This window comes from Patella vulgata, chromosome 5, assembly GCF_932274485.2.
Source record: "Patella vulgata chromosome 5, xgPatVulg1.2, whole genome shotgun sequence".
NCBI classification, from domain to species: Eukaryota; Metazoa; Mollusca; class Gastropoda; family Patellidae; genus Patella; species Patella vulgata.
Genome location: NC_065883.2, coordinates 61,167,459 through 61,187,445, shown reverse-complemented (window position 1 = coordinate 61,187,445; position 19,987 = coordinate 61,167,459). Strand labels below are relative to the sequence as shown.

At 34.3% G+C, this 19,987-nt stretch overlaps 1 long non-coding RNA gene across 1 annotated transcript; it reads right to left on the bottom strand.

Moving 5' to 3' along the window:
• Positions 1–4,476: 4,476 nt before the first annotated feature.
• Positions 4,477–6,600, bottom strand: LOC130012847 (uncharacterized). The gene is made up of 2 exons (XR_008788090.1): positions 6,241–6,600; positions 4,477–5,219 (listed from the first exon to the last, which is right to left on the bottom strand). It is a non-coding gene; the product is annotated as an uncharacterized LOC130012847 (long non-coding RNA).
• Between the last annotated feature and the right edge of the window lie 13,387 nt (positions 6,601–19,987).

Genomic DNA, 19,987 nt, shown 5'->3' with positions numbered 1-19,987 from the left:
AGACAACAATGCACTATTTAACTGATAAGAATTTTTTTTTTAATATATAAAAAAAAATATGCTTCGAGGTTTAAAACCGAACAAAACGATTTATCAAGACCGATTAATGTTCTGGGGGATAATTTGTTCGCGGTCATAAAAAAAATACCCAATTAAACAACGCGATATCTCCAAAATGACCCTCAGTAAAACAGTATTCGCTTACTGGCGCCCACCCGATAAATTCTCGGACAAGGACAATGCGAATCTCCATTTATTACATGAGGATCATTATATATGTTTGCTTTCAGTATAAATCCTCCATTTTGTTTTTTTATTTCAAGCGACTATATAAAATCTCTGTTATGATCATATTCGAATGTTTGGACGGCATGTGTTGGGTCGCTAACCGTTCTTTGTAGCCATTATCCCCCTATTAGCGTACTATTTGACTATGTTTTGTAGTATTGGGTATTTATGATGATACGATGATATGTTAGACAGATATTAAAAAAAAAATGTGATAAATGGCGAAAATAGTATTCTCTTTAAACAGGTGTAGAGCATCAAAAGAACACTAGCCCACTTCCTTCCTTTCTTATTATCGAATGGACGATTTTTACAAACTTCTTTTAAAAGAAATTAAACACCCACTTTATGCAGAATCCCAAAGAGCAAAACGTATTGTTTTTCGAATTTCGAAATCAAAGAATTAAAATAAGATGAACAATATTTCGTTAAATGACATCTAGAAGTATGTTTATAACTATTAACAGCAAAACACTGTCCAAACGACTGTCGGGGGGAAACCACACTGGGAAATTGCGATGAACACCAGAGTCGAACAGCAAGGCGACACCTTCAGGTTAATGAGCCAGCGTCTTACTCACTGAGCCACCGCAGATCCCAATAACGTTACAATATCATTCACAAAATTTGTCTTCATAATAATGCATTTTTAAAAAACAACAATTAAGAATAAATGGAATGGCGTGCTTACTTTAATTATCTATAATAGCTGTAATTGTTACTATAGCATTGAGCACTTTGTATCGAAAAATGTATTTCCCCCAGTTCATTAGTAAAACTGTAGTTGCAAGTTAAGCGGCTCAAAGGAATTATATTGACTTGAAAGAATTACAGATGCATATTGCACGATAAATTTATGTATATAACCCTATAGAGTAAGATATACATGGCAACCATAAACTTAAACCCTTCTTACTTTATACATATATCTAACCAAAATGACCCAAGTAGTGTTAATAAAGCGCTTACTGGACGCATAGAAGTTTTTTGAACCGAGACTCAGATGTGGGTCATTTGTCGGACTGTCTTTCAAAGACAAGTTAAGTATAGACTAGACTGCTATAATACCAGGAATTAGTCTATGTATATGGTTACCATTTCGTGTTATTTAGCCATACTATTCTCTTTTCATTAAGAAAACTAATCAATATGTTACAAGAATGTAACTCCGTATTTAATAATAGGTTGGTGGTGTTTCTGATAATCAGAGAATTGAATGACATGATAATGTTTCCTGTACTAGAAACCCCATCTGGACAATGGCGTGTCCTTCTACCCTGCTTTGAATTCCTGTTGTTAAAATGCTAACAACTGTATGCAAACCAGAATAATTTGTCGTCATTAATTGATTTTTAATTAAGCTAAATATTGAATATGAATAATAATAATTTAGTTTAACCTTGGGTATTCTCTGTGAAATCCAAAAATTGGAGTTTTCAAACGTTTAATTTGAGAAATATGAAGGTTTGTAAGATTCAATATTAGATGACAATAATATAGGATGTTTTAAGGCATGGATAATCTGCATACATTAATAACAATATTGATACTTTAAGAGTACTTTTACGGGAATTGCTAATATCTACACGGGTCTTCGCCACATTCCAGTGAGAGAACACAAAGCCATTGCCAATGACAAGTTGGAACCGGGATAACCTGTTTGACATCCTCAACGTAAGTCATAAGTAATAAATGACAAACTTGATATCAAAATGTATACGAGACTGGTTTTGTAGTGTGTCTAGAACACACGATACCACTTCCCATTTTTGTATGTAAACGTGTTAAGCCAAATCTCTAAAACACATTATGTTAATATCTTAAAGATACACTAGGGAAGACCAGATAAAGAGCTGGCAGTTCTTGCTATAATATTTAAAAACTAGATAATATATGCTGAAAATTTCAGCCAAATTGATCCACTCTGAACTGAGATTTTAGCGATTAAATTTTCGACCTAGCCTCGATCATCATTACTAAAGTCGGTAAACATAGTCTCGATTATCCATTTCATAACTAAATCATGAATGAAAGTTGATCCTAATCCAGTAAATATCGCATGCTAGCGTTGACATCGAGAGTTGATTATGGTCTGGATAAGTTAATTAATGTCTCATTAATAATTAAGATAACATTTCAGGCATAAAGAAAGACCTGCATTAGGCAGATTTGGCTCTTGCATAATGTATGTTTAAGTAGTATTAAGTAATTCCCAAAGTTTTATTTATTTCAAATAATTTTGTTTGGCGTTTTTAAACCGCTTTTTTCTTCTTACTTAGAAGTTTACGTCCGCTTTTTCCCAGGACGTATTTCAACATAAATCTTGATAGCACTTCAACACCTTCATCAACTACTATTGTCACAAAAGGTAAAGCGACATAAGGTAAACCTTGTTAAAGGTGAGAGAGATAGATAAGGTGATATTTGACAAGTTTAAGGCAAACAATCAGTGTCATAGTTTACTTACTGTATGTAAGATCAATAGATTTACTATTACCTACATATAGATAATTTACTTACATACTACTTATCAGTCACATATATTTAATGAGCGAATTTTTACACTATTCAAAAAGTGAATCGATATTGTGAACCGTGAAAGGGAATAAAATTAAAATTTAAATACTTCGGAAAATACAAAATAATTGAAATATTTTTTTGTATTATGCTGTCTTTTAGTTTTGCTACAAAATACTGTCTTCTTTTCTTTTTCCATCTTCATTAGCCTAGTCGGAGCAGAACAGTAGGACGTTAAACCCCCATGTCATTTCATTTCCCGTCAAATAATATTAATAGTTATTATAAAACCCGGATACTAATTGTATCGCACATTAAGCATAACACAACTCTTGTATTTCTTTAAAAAAAAATTCTTGAAATTTCAATTTCACACAAGACTGTATTATTACTTGAGATGTAATATTGTTTATCTAACTATGCATACCAGACAGTTCGTGACCCGAATCTTTATAAACAAATAATCAACAATGCACCGAGACGGACACAAAATAAATAAGATAGTAAAATTATAAAATGAATTTAAAACAAAAAATTAAAATCGATAATCAATCAATATTTGCTAATATTTCTTTTTCTAGCCAGCCGGGGGCCTTTTCAATAAAATAAATAATAATCACAAGTAATAAACCCCGAAAATCTTGGTCTTCCGTCTGATCCGAGTCCGACCAGTTAATGCCCTTTCATCAAAATCTATATTCGACACAATACAGCCAGAAAAGATTTTCTCCATAATGATCCAAATTGAACAAGAACAATTTATAAACATCAATATGAACAAATTTGGCAGCTCAACAACCTGTTGCGTGTTTTTCACTCAACAAACAGTTGGTAGCTTTATCTGGCGGTAATTTAGTTGCGTATAAAAGTTGTTTTGGGACTTTAAATTTCTCACGTTGTAGTGCGAATTGTGTTCAGTGACGGGGAAATGATACTAATGTATTTTGACAAGACATTCAATGTGTATTTTCCACCTGAACCCTAGCAGGAAGAAACCTTTAGTAGTCGTCTGCTTTTTTTCTCCATCTTTTGCTGTCTCGTTTCTCCCATTCTCTTTCGTCAAACGTCGTTCGTTGAATACTTACGACTGACGCCGATAACCCCATGGGGTTGAATCGTCGCCCGTAGAGGCGAACAAATACAGGGAGTTTCTATGTTTCGCTCGGTGGGTTGCCCACTCATCCCATTGTTCCCGAGTTTCGCCAGGATTCTCCTCAAGTGTTTGGAACAAATGAATTTAGGGAAACGAACAATAGCCATGTTTCTCTACGAACAAATATTTCGGTCCAGCAGAACGACCTAACAAGTGCTTTCTCCTTTTCTCCCTTAATTGACCAAGAGCGGCATGTGATCGTTTGGGATGTGAAATTAGCTCGATCGCTTAATGAACTCCCCAAATAGACTCACTGGTTGTGTATGGTATGGACCCCGCCATCTCAAGACGTCATTTATTACGAGGGAGTATTGATCAGATATTTCAAGCCCCATTATTTTGCTTGAAGAATTTTCTAACATATTCTCAAAAATATCGTAATTTGTTTTATGAATCAATCAATGTACTTTGACCCGAGAAAATCAAAATATTACAAGCACGTTTGTTGATTATTTTAGGCAAGGCAAAATCAAGGATATTAATCACCACTTTAAAACCGATATAAACAAAACTGAAACTAATGAAATAATTTATTTATTTGGCATTAAAAGGATATCATTCAAAATTACATATTATACACATGTATCAGAGCGTAAACACATTAAAGCCGCTTATCGTCATTTGAGGGACGTTGAATCATTTGCAAACTACAATATTTATGGTGAAAGTCCAAGGGAGTAAGACACTAGCTCGGGATTTTCCGGCGTGGTTTCCCCTAGTCAGTGGTGCAGGACGGAGGACATGACAAGGATAGCGGTATAGTCGTTCTGATGGTACGAAAAACAGAGGTCCCGTGTACATATTGGCGTGCAGGTAAAAGATCCCTTGGCAGTTGGACTTCGATATAAGAGTAGGTCGTAGCGCCGCTGTCCGGGCAAAATTGTCCTCATAGCACACTATACAGCGTATACCCGTCTTCATTAGTCCAGTCTGAGCAAAACACAGTAGGGCGTTAAACCCCATTTCATTTCATTTCTATCAGTTTAAAAAATGGTTCAATTCCATTCAATATGTACAGAGATCTGATGAATAGAACATTTGGCAACATTCGCCTTACGTTGCAAATGATATAAACAAGTCAGTGCCAGCTATATCTGTTGGGTAGAACCATTTAATCCGATTGAATCCAGGTCGGGAGATCTCCACCGTTGATATTTTGATTTCTTAATTAAAGGTCATATACATGTACATGTATAAGCAATGTGAATGCATTGTATCGTCCAAGGAATATGAACTCTAATTGACGACAGGTGACATAAACCTAAAATAACAATTAAACATAATATTTACATTAATATTTATCAATGTTAAAGACTATCTTTAGCTTTCACACTGCACCCGTTCTGGTGTCAACTGAATTCAACATTGAATAATTGACAAACATTTACCATAAACAAAGTTAAATCCTTAAATCTTCTGTTGGCAGTACGTTTTTTTTTAACTTTGAATACCATGCCGTTAGGTGTGACCAATGCGTCCGCTAATAAAAACACGAAAAAGCTTGACGTGCAGCGAATAAAAACTAAACGATAGATGACGAACTGAAAGACGATATAGCCTAATTACCAACCAAGTGGAAAAATCAATCTCCGTTTTGAGGAAATCAAATAATAAATTGGCATTTGATCTAAAGTTGGTTAATTTTCAACGCTTGAAGGCCAGAACTTGGAATGTATTTGTTATTTGAACTGCTACTTGATCTGTTAGTTAAATAAAGCCAATTAGAAGGCCTTGACGACTTAGATCTCGTTAAATTAGTTCTATTGTATCTAAGGAGTTAATCGAGTAGCAATTCATTCACCATTCACCCCACTTTTCTTTACCCACCACCAAACGTTATGTTCCAATCTTTCTCTTGCATCCAGGGGTTTATCTCGCCATTTTGCTAGTTTGTTTCTTGGAAAAGGATTTTTATGAAAGCCAGTAACCACAGGAGATTTTTTTCCCACTGATGGAACAATAAATGATTCTGGTATAGAGGATGAGTATGGGAATCAGAAAGGGGAAAATAGAAAAGGTTAACGGAGAAGCTGAAAGTAAACTATTCGTTAATATTTTATTCTATTTTAAGAAATCGTCCATATATGATGAAATCAGACGTCAATTACGTTTCGTTTTATTAGTGAAAGTGTAAAACCTGAAACAATAAACGAAACGAACTATGCAATTTTAATTAAATTGAGATATCATCCACTTTTGTCCTTGCTACACGATAATATACAGTCCACTCTATATAGATTACCAACGAAATTGAGGAATCCCATTATAATTTATTTACTTACAATCAACATTAAGTTCTCTCACATACATCGCCTACAGAAAAAGACATCCGTTTAAATCCAGCTGAAACAGAAACAAATATCAGCGGAAGTTATTTTTTAACGTGAAGATAAATGCAAATCTGGTTTCTATATTAGCATACATGCTTTTTGTGATTTATGTGTCGGAGACAGTAGTCTTCAGTTTGCTATCATTATATATTTATTTTCCATTTTTTAAATAATCATCACTGAGTGTAATTTTATCTTTACTATTTCTAGAACACCAGATACCACTTTTATTTTGAGAAGTTCAACAAGCTAGAAAATATTGATGTAAACATTTGTGATAATAATTCAAACATTGGGGATAGTGTTATCTTTACATTTTCTAGAACACCCCGATACCACTTCATGGAGATATAGGAAAGTTTGTGATAATAATAAAAACATCGAGGATATTTATATTTAAGTGTTGGGTGTTTAAGTAATTACATATGTATCTTTTGTTTGTAATATGTTTATATATTTGTGTGTTTAAGATCAAAGAGTAATACATATTCAGATCGTATATAATATATTCTATATACCATACACACCCTCTCGGTCGAGCAAATCCCATCATGTTGGACCAGTATGATGTACGTCTAAATGTCAAAGATAATTGTTGCGATTATTAAATTAGTCAACTTGACATTTAGAATATGCCTGGCTTGTAAATATAAATCAAACACTAAAATATAATATTGTCCATTTTAAAGAGATGAGAGGGGGAAATGACACAGCGGTTAGTGATCTAGACCTGAGGCCTGTGTTCATTCTCTCTAGCTGCGGGTCGAACCCCTCCCACTTGAATAGGATACATTTTCTATGTCTTTCACTTTACTTGTTACCAATAAAAAGCACGGTGAAGTAAAGGTACTCTTGGGAATTATGTATCAAAATGTGACATCAGTATGTATCAAAATGTATTTCTGTATATAGTTTCGGCACCTATGCACTTTTTTTCAAATATTTTGTATGATCTATTACTGAATAAAGACGTATTATTATTATTATTATTAAATCCCAAGCAGTCGAGACCATCATTGAAGGTTTTTCTGTGACCACATCCGATTCAGATGGATAGGCAGTCACTTTATGCTATGTGTGCTATTTTGTATAAAGAATATCACATCTTGTTATTAAACAGTCATTATTATTATTATAAATTTTATTCACGAAATGAAAACATAACCAGAATAATAAAGTAATTTATGTATATCAGTCCTGTGATATATACAAAAGAAAAATAACATTAGACGTATTTACATGTCATAAAGTAAACGTAATAATATTCCCTAGCCATACAATAACCATTCAGTGTTGTATTACGATACCAGGAATCTTAAAGCCGTGTTGGTTGTCTCCCAATTCTACTGGATCTTCAGTCCTTTTCTTAGTAATGGCAGATAAGAAGATCGATCACAAATACAATACTACATGAACTTCTGGAACAACTCTAGCCATATACTGCCCCTAATCTCCATAAAGACATTAGAATACTGTTCACTGTTATTGTCAGTTTCTAAACCATTTCTTATCTTTTATCCAAATGTGCTACCTTTTACGTTTTAACGTTCAGAGAGGGGGGTTGGATGGCCAGCACGTGCGCGCTGTATCATAAAGTCTGTCATTAAGTCAACCGGCGGGGTTTCGATTCCCCGGTTGTACGTGACAAGGAGTAGGGTCGCCTGTCCAACCTCGTGGGTTTTCTCCGGGTCCTACGGTTTCCTCCCACTGCTAAAGACCCCTACGCGCAAAATTGAACCATATGTTAGTCCCGAAATGATCTAGTCTGTGTCGAGTGGACGTTAAACCCATCTCTCTCTCTCTCTCTCTCTCTCTCTCTCTCTCTCTCAACGTTCAGAGATATGGGAGCATGTGATATGCTTCAGCATATTAATGTAATAGTAAGTGCAGGGGGCTGCACTAAACGCAAACAAAACTGATAAGACCAACCCGCCGTCAAGACATAATTTCATTGAAAGCAATAAATATCAATTTAGGGCAATGGATCCAGCAGCCAACCTTAAACGCCCAATGCGCTATAGTCGAGGGATTCTTATGATGATACACGTTTCACTCAAAATGAAAAACAAAACAATGTTTGAGAAGAAAGAAATAACGCGACAAGTAGCGACAGTAAAACAACGAATTCGTAGATATTTTTATTGAAAAGTTTTTTTGGCTAGTACTCATAATGAATGCGCTGTGAGAAAAATCGACATTTCAAAATAAAATCGCGAATAAATTGTGAAAATACATACAAGTTTAAAAAATACCTTCAATAATCATTGGTTAATAAAGAGATAAAAGATCTACCCAAATCAGTTAAATCATTTAAAAAAAAGAGTCCCATTTAAATTTTGTTTACTTTCATTTTTCAGTGATTTGTTAAAGAACAGGTGACAGAAATGGAATCATGCATACAATTGGTTGAGGTTAATTTAGTTTTATGACGCTACGATATAATGAACACACAAAGAAATACATGTAGTAAAGGTACAACGATCTCAGAGAGTTCAAGGGTACAAATTGGTCAATGGTTAAAACGAAATAAAAAGAATTTTGTCTCTTTTTGTTCAGAGAAATATCATTGCTTTTGAATAAAACAAAATATGAAATGCTATGAATATTATTTCTGGTTCTATTATCATAGTTTTTATTAAAAAGCCATAAAAACTTTAACGTGACTGATGTTAAATGAACCCAAATACGAGTCGATACTTCATTCACTGGCATCATTAGTAATAATGGCCATTATTTAAAGTTTGAAAAATAAATGGCCGAGAATTGCGCGAAACTTCTGATAGTCATCAACGCCATCAGTCTAAACTACCTGATTTTATTCAGCTTTGGTAAAAACAGAATTGATATAACGCTGGGGATTATGATTTTTTTTAATGTATAAAATGGTAAAATGAATTTAGAAAAAAAATTAAAGTGAATTTAGAAAAAAAATTAAAGTGAATTTAGAAAAACAGAAAATGAATTTAGGAAAAAAGGAAAATAAATTTAGAAAAAAAAAACCTGTTACATAAAACTGTTTATGAATATAAATTGACAATTTAATGAACACACGTGTGACAGCGGCACATTTTTAATTTTAATCAAATCATCTTTGGAGTTTTGGATTTTCAGTATAGTACTAACACTTAACCATGGACCATTCAGATTGGAAGTAACAGCCCCGCAGCCTTAACCTTTCCAATTTATTTTGAATAGAATATTAACAAACGACCCGTCAGATTTTTCACGTAGTCACAGACGTTCCAATGTCATTATGTAATGTCCATGGCGAATAAAGTATAAGAGATTTTTTGATAAATGAAATTTGAGTTATGATTAAAAGAGAATATGTTTTGGAAATTTCGGCAATAAAATAAGCTATACCAGAAATGACAGAAGCTATTTCCTTTACTTTGTGGCTTAATTTCAGTGCAGATTTCAGAATAGGACACGTATGATTTTTTTAAAAAAAAACAAAACAAAACATATTTATTCTTTAGAAAAGTACGTTTGAAAACCCAAATATTTATTCAGTAGAACAATAGAATTAATGTTCTTGGACAGCTAAAATTGGATCTCTTTGTGAGTGGTCACGCAATGTATTTTTCAAAAAACAGTTTTAGGAAAACTCCGATTCTACCAAATCATAAAGTCATTGCCTTGTCATCCAGTTTGAATAACATTCACAGTAGGACAACAGGAACCGCAGTGCTTTGTCATCATTTTAGTTGAGCCGAATGATAAAATAAACGTTCAATACGAACTGCGTGTAGTCATTCCAGAAGCGGCTATACGGCTCATTAAAGTTGCTTTGTATAGAAATTGTTGATCGGCGAATGGCCATTTTTATGCCATGACGTTAATCTCCAACACGAACAGAACACAAGACAAAACTCAAACAAAATAACTGCGCATGTCATGAACTATCAACGAACGGAAATTGTCTCCAATTCCCGCATGTCGTGTTCGATTATGACAAACGGCCTACCCTGTATTCCAGTTACCCTTACGTAATAATTTTCTCTCTTTCACGGACATTCTCAATGACATATTCTTTCTCAGTAATGATGGATGGACAACGGGAAAAAATGACGATCGTGCATACACACGTGTGTATACAAAGCGATGTAGTTATTCAAACATTGATTTTATCGTTAGCTGAATAATAACTGTAAATTACTATAATTATAGTTTTAATAACTGATAATGTATCAAGTTACGTGGTCAATAATATTGTGATAAGCTTGCCAACTTGAATAAGATAGTGATTTTCTGCTTCCTTTTCAATATTGGCAATCTATCAGTTATACTTTGCATTTATTCGCGTCATATTAATGCACCCGATTGAATATTATTACGACCTAGGAGGAGGCATTTCTTTAACGAAATAAATCGGCCTATAAGGAGATATAAAGCAACTCATTTTTACCTTTCGCTACATTTGCGTGATTAAAGAGATCGATGAGACAGAGACGTGTATTAATATTTGAAATAAAATGAAACGGATTTTAACGTCCTATTTATCTACCTCATCCGGGCTAATGAACCATGTGGGAAATTTTGCCCGGACAACGGCGCTATGGCCTGCTCTTACTTCGAATCCCACCTGTCAAGGGTTCTTTTATGTGATCATCTCTGGCATATCACCCAGTAGATCTGTTATCACGGCAATATTGTAAATATATAATTTAAAATACGAATACATGTACTTGATTACTTGAGATCTGACTTGGAAATCCCGTCCTACACCAAGTGACAAGGGGAAACCACGGCGGAAAATCCATAGCAACTTTCTCGGCCAACATCGTATAACATTAGACAGGCATATGCTATATTCCACAGATCAAAGAAGGGCCAATATCTAATGCCAATCTTTATCCAAATAGATAAATGTTGAAAACTATCCATGGCGGTGTAGGTAGTAAAACATCGTATTGTTTGTAGGATAATAAATACTATATACTATTAAAGATGTAGACCTATTATGGACGAGATAAATTTGCCTATTGCGGTGCTTTTTTCCGACATTAAATGTTATATGAATTAATAAATGAATGTAGTTAACATGTTAAATTATTTGCATGCCTAAATTAAATCAATAAAAACAAAAACATAAGATTCAACTTTCGTTTAAAGGCTCAATACCACTCTTGTTGTAACTGATTAATATGTCCCAATCTTTATTCTGGTCAACAAATTGTACTATTTTAAATATTCCAATTAATTGATGATACAAATTTCATCTTAACACACCTAATTTAAAAAAATAGAAAAATTCAACTAGATGATTTGAAAAGCCTGACGTAAAGCTTTTCAAATGTGACTTGGATTTAAAAAATATTTTTGAACCCTCTGGACAAGTAAAATAGGATTTAATGGATAATTTACACAACAGGTAGGACACTAACACATCTAGTACTTAGAATAAGTCTATTTTTTTATTTTCTGGAGCTGTCAATCCAGCAAGAGTGTTATTGTCCCTTTAACAAAATAACAAACAAAAACAAACAAACTAATGATATAGAAATATAAACTTGTAGTTTCAAAATGAACTGGTTTTGTTGGGTGAACATAAAACGCAGTTTCTCTCCTCCTTCCTTACCCCCTCCCCCTTTACTAACCCAGGAAGTCCCGATGTGTACCGAGAGAGTTCCCCGGGATTTCTCATCACGGCGGAGAATGGCCTGGCTTGTAAATAAATAAAAGTAGAGGAAGTATTAGTTGCGAGAAATCTGCAAAAAAAAAAAAAAAAAAAAAAAATGACCACAACTTCTATTAGAATTTAAACAAATAATTATACAAGATCTAGTCTTCATAAATCATCAACCCTGAAAACATTTTATTATTTTTCATATTAATTTAATTAATTAAATCAATTACTTAACAAAGCCCTTGAACTTTCTTTGGCAACGTCTATAAAACAATAAGAGTTAATTAGAACTAAACATTTTGGTGTTTTACAATATAAAGGTGAGAACATTCTCGGCGTTATCTAATTATCATCCCTTTGGACTAGGGGAAAAACAAACTCTCCTAGAAATCTACAAATTATCGAAATCTTGACAGCGAAACCGGCGCCAGTGTCCAGGCTAACGAGTAGGTTGTGTTTGGTCGAGGACGGGACGTACGTCTGGAATTCTCTATGCCCATGTCTCCGGGCGAACTAGACAGGTACGTACGGTCTTTTATTTTTTTGGGATCCTGGTGTTACAAACATAGACTGGGTTTTCTATACGGATCCCTAACGCCTTTTCACAGTTGGGTTGAGGTGACGAAGACTGCCGTATTACACGTTGTTGGGGAAATCGTAAACACAGGTGTCTGTTCAAACGGTCTACAACATCTACCAGCAACTTGTAAACCTATCTTTTACCTCCAACCCCTTGGGCCGCGTTGTCGCCGACATTTCGGCGGTTGTAAGAGGGTGACTATTGAATCTAGAACGGGTGTTACCCACCTGCCGACGTTTCTGACGCCCCCTCTACTAGCGGTGACAAGACAAACTTTACGGTTATGCAATCCGTCGAACTCTATCCTACAATTTTCGGTTATATCCGTACGCCGACAATAGAGCGTGAAGTTTTTATGGATAGCCCACTAAGTACGCATTGAGTCAATGGTAAAATCGAAGACAAATTGTGTGAATTTCATTGTTTACTTGAGACTATGATGGATGAACCGGGATTTAAGCTACAATGGCTAAAACTGCTACACCGAGCTTAAATAGCTTAAAACTAAATTCCTGAAATAAAACCTAGAGGTTTATCCTGGCCTCAAATGACCGCTTAAACCGACAGCACAATTGTAGGCTATGAAAGTTTTCAAAATTACTCAATTGCCATACGTCAGATATATCATGTATATAGAAAGTAAAGTGTAAATGGCATCCATTATTTAAACTGTGGTTAGAAAATGACACCGGGGCTATTTTTCTTAAATCCAATAAAAGTCAAGATGGTTTAAAACAGATTTATACGCGAGACTTAATGACAAAAAAATAATAACGATTTATGAGCTTCCATTTTATACGCCGCTTACTTTTTCACCAATAAAAAAATGTATGTCAAAAAGTAATAGCGATATTGCGTCTAATTATTTCTAAGTGGCGTTAAATTGGAGGAAAATCCGTTATACTGTGCTAATGATTATGAAGTTTTCATTGTGGCGAATTTTAAGCACATATTTGTTAATGCATTTCGTAAGGATGTCACTTTAACAGGAAGTTAAATTTCATAATATTCTGTATGCGCGGAAGCACATAGGTGGTATCTACTCATTAAAACTGAACAACTTATATAGGATATAACCCATGGAAAACATCTCGCAATTTTTAGACAATCGACATAATAATAAAATGGCATTCTGTGTTTATAATTTAATAAGAAAAACAAGAACAAATTTATATCAAATTAAGTATACAATAATTTGAAATATAAATACCGAAACAGCGTGAATAATATCAATTTAAAAAAGATTAATAAAAACCTTCAAATAATCAAGCAAAAAATCAAAATATTAAAATAAGTTTAGAGATAGAATAAGAAATATCATTTTTTTAAAAATAAATTGATGACTTTGTTAAAAAGAATATATTATCAAATCTCATATTTATTTTTTTTTTTTAAATATCAATTTAAATTTTCTAAGAATCCAGCACGAATGAAAATAATATTAGTAAAAGTTTAGCGACATAAGAATATATTCTTTTTTTTTTATCTATTTATTATTTTTTTTCTTTTTGCCAGTCGGAGCAGAACAGTAGGACGTCAAACCCCGTTTCATATCATGTTCATTTCTTTTTGCTAAATGGTTAGTTCATAAGTATTATTACAGAGAATATATTATCAAACGAAAGAAATAGTCAATAATAGTATGCTAAATAGTAGTTCATCATTGAACATAATTAATAGGATTTCTTCAAGTATGTAAGTAAATTATCTGTATATGTAAGTAATAGTAAATTATCCATTTGTAGGTAATAGTAATTCTATTGATCTTACATACAGTAAGTAAACTATGACACTTATTGTTTACCCTAAACTTGTCAAATATCGTCTTATCTATCTCTCGCTCACCTTTAACAAGAAAATAGACCCTTCAAGATTAATTGTTTAGGTCTTCAGTGAACAATAGAAGAGGAGAAGTTAATAAGAGATTCGAGTGGATAGGAGTCATAAAAGGCGGTGTTAGATTTACTAACTTGTTTGTTTATATTTATTTAATGTGTGAAATTCTAGTCTTGTAACTTGTATCTTCCTCGGGGCAGGGATTAAACCTCTTAAGATAAAATGTTCTCAAGGGTAAGTATGTACACTTTTTACAAATTGACTTCTTAATTACCGAATTAGGTGCGAAGTTGAAGGTATGAGCGTGTGACCAGATTGACTAATTATTTTCTGTCTCCGATCAGGTGTCTATCAAATAGATGACTGTTCATGTTAACATATGCTTTCAACGCCTTTTTGTTAGAAATACTGCCATAAAATTCGACAAAAACGGCTTTTTGTTGGAAATGTTGCCACATAGCCTGACAATATGATTCTTTTGGCGTTTCACATTGTAGATGGGTATAGGATAATATTTCTTAATTATTTGAATACCCTGAATGAATAAGATGCGCGAATGATTAGTAATTTAAAATATAAACACTGGCAATTTATTTATTTCATATATTAATTTATGAATATATTAATAAATAAAATAATGCCGAAATGGTTTCAGAATTAAATTCATAAAAATAAATTAATAATTTTAATTATTTAATTTATTTCCATAGGTTTGATCAGTCATTTAATATTGGTACAACTCGTGAGAAAATTAAATATCTGTTGATTTTAAAGAATATTTAACCACAAAATATTTGTACAGGTGAGAAATAAACAAAATAATTCGCATTTTGGTATGCTTTTCATACAACTGTTTAGAAGTTCCATACGACCTTATTGATATATGTTTAACGCCTATAACTGTTGTGTTTAAATGTATACTAAGGGTTATTCAGTTTAATTTCAATATTTCAACAATTGATATGCAGTCCTCCATAACGATAATTAATACGTATGAGTGTATGATATCAAATGGCTGAATAATCATAGTATTTGAAAATGTGTGGAAATGGTAATTACGTTTGATATTTTTTTGAAGGATAACACTGGCGATTAACTAGTAGAATACCATTGCTCTCGAGGAGGGGCAGGGGTGGGGGATGTGATCTAACACGTGCGCTTCAGATAACGAGGTTTGTCATCGTCGTTTTTATCCCACGCTTACAAGCCTGTCTCGTGAGCTTTCCCAGTTAACAAGCGAGTTATTGAAATAAATATACTCCATATGTTTGTCTCAAACTCATCTTGTTTGTATAGTCGTTTGTATATGGGACGAAAAACCGAGGTCTCATGGACACATTGGCGTTCACATAAAGAACCCATGACAACACTACAGCCGTCTTCATCTGCCCAGTCGGTACAGAAAAGTAGAACTTGAAACCCTATTTCAAAGATATTGTTTTGTTTCAATTGAGAGAAATAAGAATTTCTTAAGGGAGCTAAGTCGCTAATATTTGGGACCAAGAAATTGACACAAATGAGTCGCAACGCATACAATAATGTAATATGAATGTATATAAATTGATTTACATTCAATCTTTTCTGTTTTTACTGTAATTTCTAATCAGTTAGGGGATCACGTGGCTAAGTGGGTTAGACGCTAGCTCGCTAGCCTGGAGGTCGGGTGTTCGATACCTGCATTGGCCGAGAAAGTTCATCCAGATTTTCCGGCGTGGTTCTCCCTTGTCAGTGATGCAGGACGGAGGGGCTGACAAGGAAAGCTGTCTAGTCGTTCGGATGGGACGAAAAACCGAGGTCCCGTGTACACATTGGCGTGCACGTAAAAGATCCCTTGCCAGTTGAAATTCGATATAAGAGTAGGCCGTAGTGCCGCTGTCCGGGCAAAATTTCCCTCATAGCACACTGTATGGCGTATGCCCGTCTTCATTAGCCCAGGTTAGGAGCAGAACAGTAGGACGTTAAACTCCATTTCATTTCATTTCTAATCAGTTAGGTTCGGCGAAATATGCCAGTATTCTCAATCGAATTTCAATCTCTATCGACTGGTTATTCTAGCCTACGCCGATAGTATTTATTTGGCATGCTCTCCAGATAAGAATATAGCGCCACCGTATAACATGACTTGTGGAATCTGCCTAGCCTCGTTTTTTGAGTCCCTTTAATACAAATAGCGCTAAAACGTATTATGGTACACGATAACAACATCAATGTTGATTTAAACCGACAAATAAATCGTGTTTTCAATGTCGAAGATTTTGGATGATATTGAGTTAGAGACTTAGCTACTTTAAATTACCTGAATTATTGATAAATTGTGATTTCAAAGTTTTAAATATTCGAATCCGTATAGCTCGTTTTCAGTATACCAGAAATAAATAATTCCTCTAGTGGAGTTAAAGACTGGCAGTTTATCGATAGTCAGGTCAAAATACAGTTTTTAAACAACCCCCCAAAAATTGCTACAAAAGGTTTCTCAACTGATTCTGGTAGGGTTTAGTGAACATTATAACATACTAATAGTTTACCAAATGAATGTAGGACCGCCGGAAAGGTTTTTTTTTTCAAGATGGCGTCAAAGATGGCCAACGAAACGTCTTAATGATCATAACTATGTAAATATCAACTCAAATTTGATGATCTTGGGGTCTATTCATGGGTTTTGGGGGACAAAGAACACATTAAGATCATTAAAAATGATGTTGGCCTATTGGTAAACTTTTAGTATGTTATAAAATACACTAAACCCTACCAGAATCAGTTGAGAAACCTTTTGTAGCAATTTTTTTTTTGGAGGGGGGGGGCGTATTTTCCATATATTGACCTGAATACGACAGATTGTGTTCAAATCAGCTTGTTGAACAATCTTCGTAATTTTGGTCTAAACTAGTGCAAGAATATTGTTTTGATACTTTTCCCAATAGTTAGAATAAACATACAAAAATAAAAAATATACTTTTTTCATTTTTTGGGGGGAGATCCTTATTTTGTTCTGATTTATAATATTTTGGTCTAAATTACACGAAAATCTAACTACTGTCTTGTTTCTGGGAAGATTGACTGAAGCCACTGTGATGTTTTAAACATTTTTCCATATAGCGGTACTTTCGCTTCGAGCTGTCATTGCCCCAAATAGGGGTAGATTAGCTCTGGGCCAAGGGCGACCTTGTTAACTGTCAGTGACCCAAACACAGAACGCTGAAACATGGTATTTTTTTAGGTTTTCCACCCTTATTCCTATCGATTTGGCGATGTCCAGTATCTATTTAATCGCGATAAATTATGCATCAAATGGGGTTCAATTTTAGTTCAATAATTCGCTTGCGCGTGGAGGTCTTTAACAATGGGAGGAAACCCATGAGGTTGGACATGCGACCCTACTTCGGAGAATCAAAACCACACCAGTAGACTCAATGACAGACCTACTAATGATACAACGCGTACGCGATAACCATTCGGCCATCAAATCCCCAACTATGGTGGGTTATTGGTATCATGTCGTAATGTGACCCTTCATAAGGCGACAACCCGACAACCCAACATCGCGACATTTTAACTCGACATCACGACAATCCGACATCATGACATTTTAACCCGACAATGCGACATTTTCACCCAACACGACGACATTAAAAATGTCGTAATGTCTCGTAAAAATGAAAATGTCATAATGTTTATGTTGCATAAAAATTTAAATGTCGTAATATTGCATAAAATGTCGTAATATTGCATAAAATGTCGTAATGTTTAAAAATGTCGTAATGTTTACAAATGTCGTAATGTTGAATAAAAATGTCGTATTGTTGGATTAAAATGTCGTATTTTTGGATTAAAATGTCGGGTTGTCGATTTGTCGGCCATGCTCTTCTCAATATACGTGCAGTATAATTATGTACAATGATCCTGATGTTGGTCAAGAAAGTTCCCAGGGATTTTGCAGCGTAGTTTCTCCCTGTCGGTAGTGCTGGGCGAAGTGCCTGGCAAAGAATAGTGGCTAGTTATGTAGATGTCGTGGCGTCGGGTGACAATGTCGTATTGTTGGGTTAAAATGTTTTGATGTCGGGTTGTCGTGATGACATCACCTCATGAAACTAATCAGCCACCATAACCATACAGCATGAAAACAGTGGTAAAATATCTGAAGGTCACTAATTTCTGCAATGACACCCCTTCCTCCTCCCTCTAGACAAGATAATTTATGAGTTTTGGAGTGAAATGTGTTTTAACGCCCTGTCAACACTTTTATTGGGTCGTTTTTATATTTTCTAACATTACGCGTGCGCAGTGCGAGGGAGCGGGAAGGGTATAGGGAACAATTTACTCTTCTACGAATTACAAATGCACGTGTGTTCAGTGTCAGATTGGAGGAGGTATGGGCAGCATAATCTTCTTTAAATTCTAGCTTCCGAGGAACTGTTACCGCATAACCTGAACTATTAGACACACTTTTCCGACAACTCCGTATGGGTGTGTATTACACTAGACAGGTGAGAACTGAAATTCTACATCACAAGCCTATACTCGATATGTAAAAATGGTTTGTTGAAGACTTACACTGACAACCAATCGTCTTCGTATTCTTCTTTTCGATACGGTTACTACTTATTTTGATACGATTAAATAAGCTAGAAAAAACTTTTCTATTTGACTTGTTTGCAAGTTAGTGTTATCGGACCGACGGATATGGGTGACGACTATATATTTGTGGACGTATGCTAAACGTTCTATATTGACCAGTTATTCGATACACATCATTGAATAAATTTAAGAAAATAGCCAACATCTTATTTAAAGAATCTCGACACCTCAAATAAACAATAACAACAAAAATTGCGAGATAAAATTAGTAAGTAAAGATGAATAAATAAACTTCCGGAAGTTTAACTAGTCAATACGAAACTACTACCTGGGATATTGGTGGGTGAGGGGAAGGGGGCGGGGGTCAGAACTCTCCCTCCCCAACCTCAACACGTGTGTAATAAGGTGTGTAATACAGATAATGTTAGCAGCGTATTGATCACAGTTTCCAACATGGTATCTCCCACGATATATATAAAACTGCACAATCTTAGAAGAAATGCTTTCAGTGTCTATCGGAAGTTCTAATGGGGAAGCCCCAGGGCGTGGTTATAATCACAACCGTTCAAAATCTTTGGAACTTTGACTTTCTCACGTGACAGTTGAGTTGGTTTTGACTAATTGAACTATCATTTCTTAAGTAAACACAAAATCATGTATACTTTAAAAGTTAAATAAAAAAAAACGTGTTGACAGAAAAGAAAACTTCCTTGACAAAATAAAAACTGTTTTATGAATGCATACATACCGACATGAATTTATAGAATCCAATTAGATACATTGTAAATATAATAAGAAATACAAAAACATTTGTATAAAAATACACACAGTTTTTCACTTTCTGGGAAAATAATTTTTAACTTTTAATATTACACTACTTGGAGGTTCTATTCCCAAATCACTTATTTCATGCATGCAGAACAGAAGAAATTATAATATTCCATTATGAAAGAACTGCGTGACGTCTTCATATATAGCTTACGTATCCCAAATATTTATCACAAGGTTTGGATTTATTTTCGCATATTCCTGCGTTTAGTTTCGTACAAAAACAAGTTTCTTTTTTTCCCGCTCAAAAA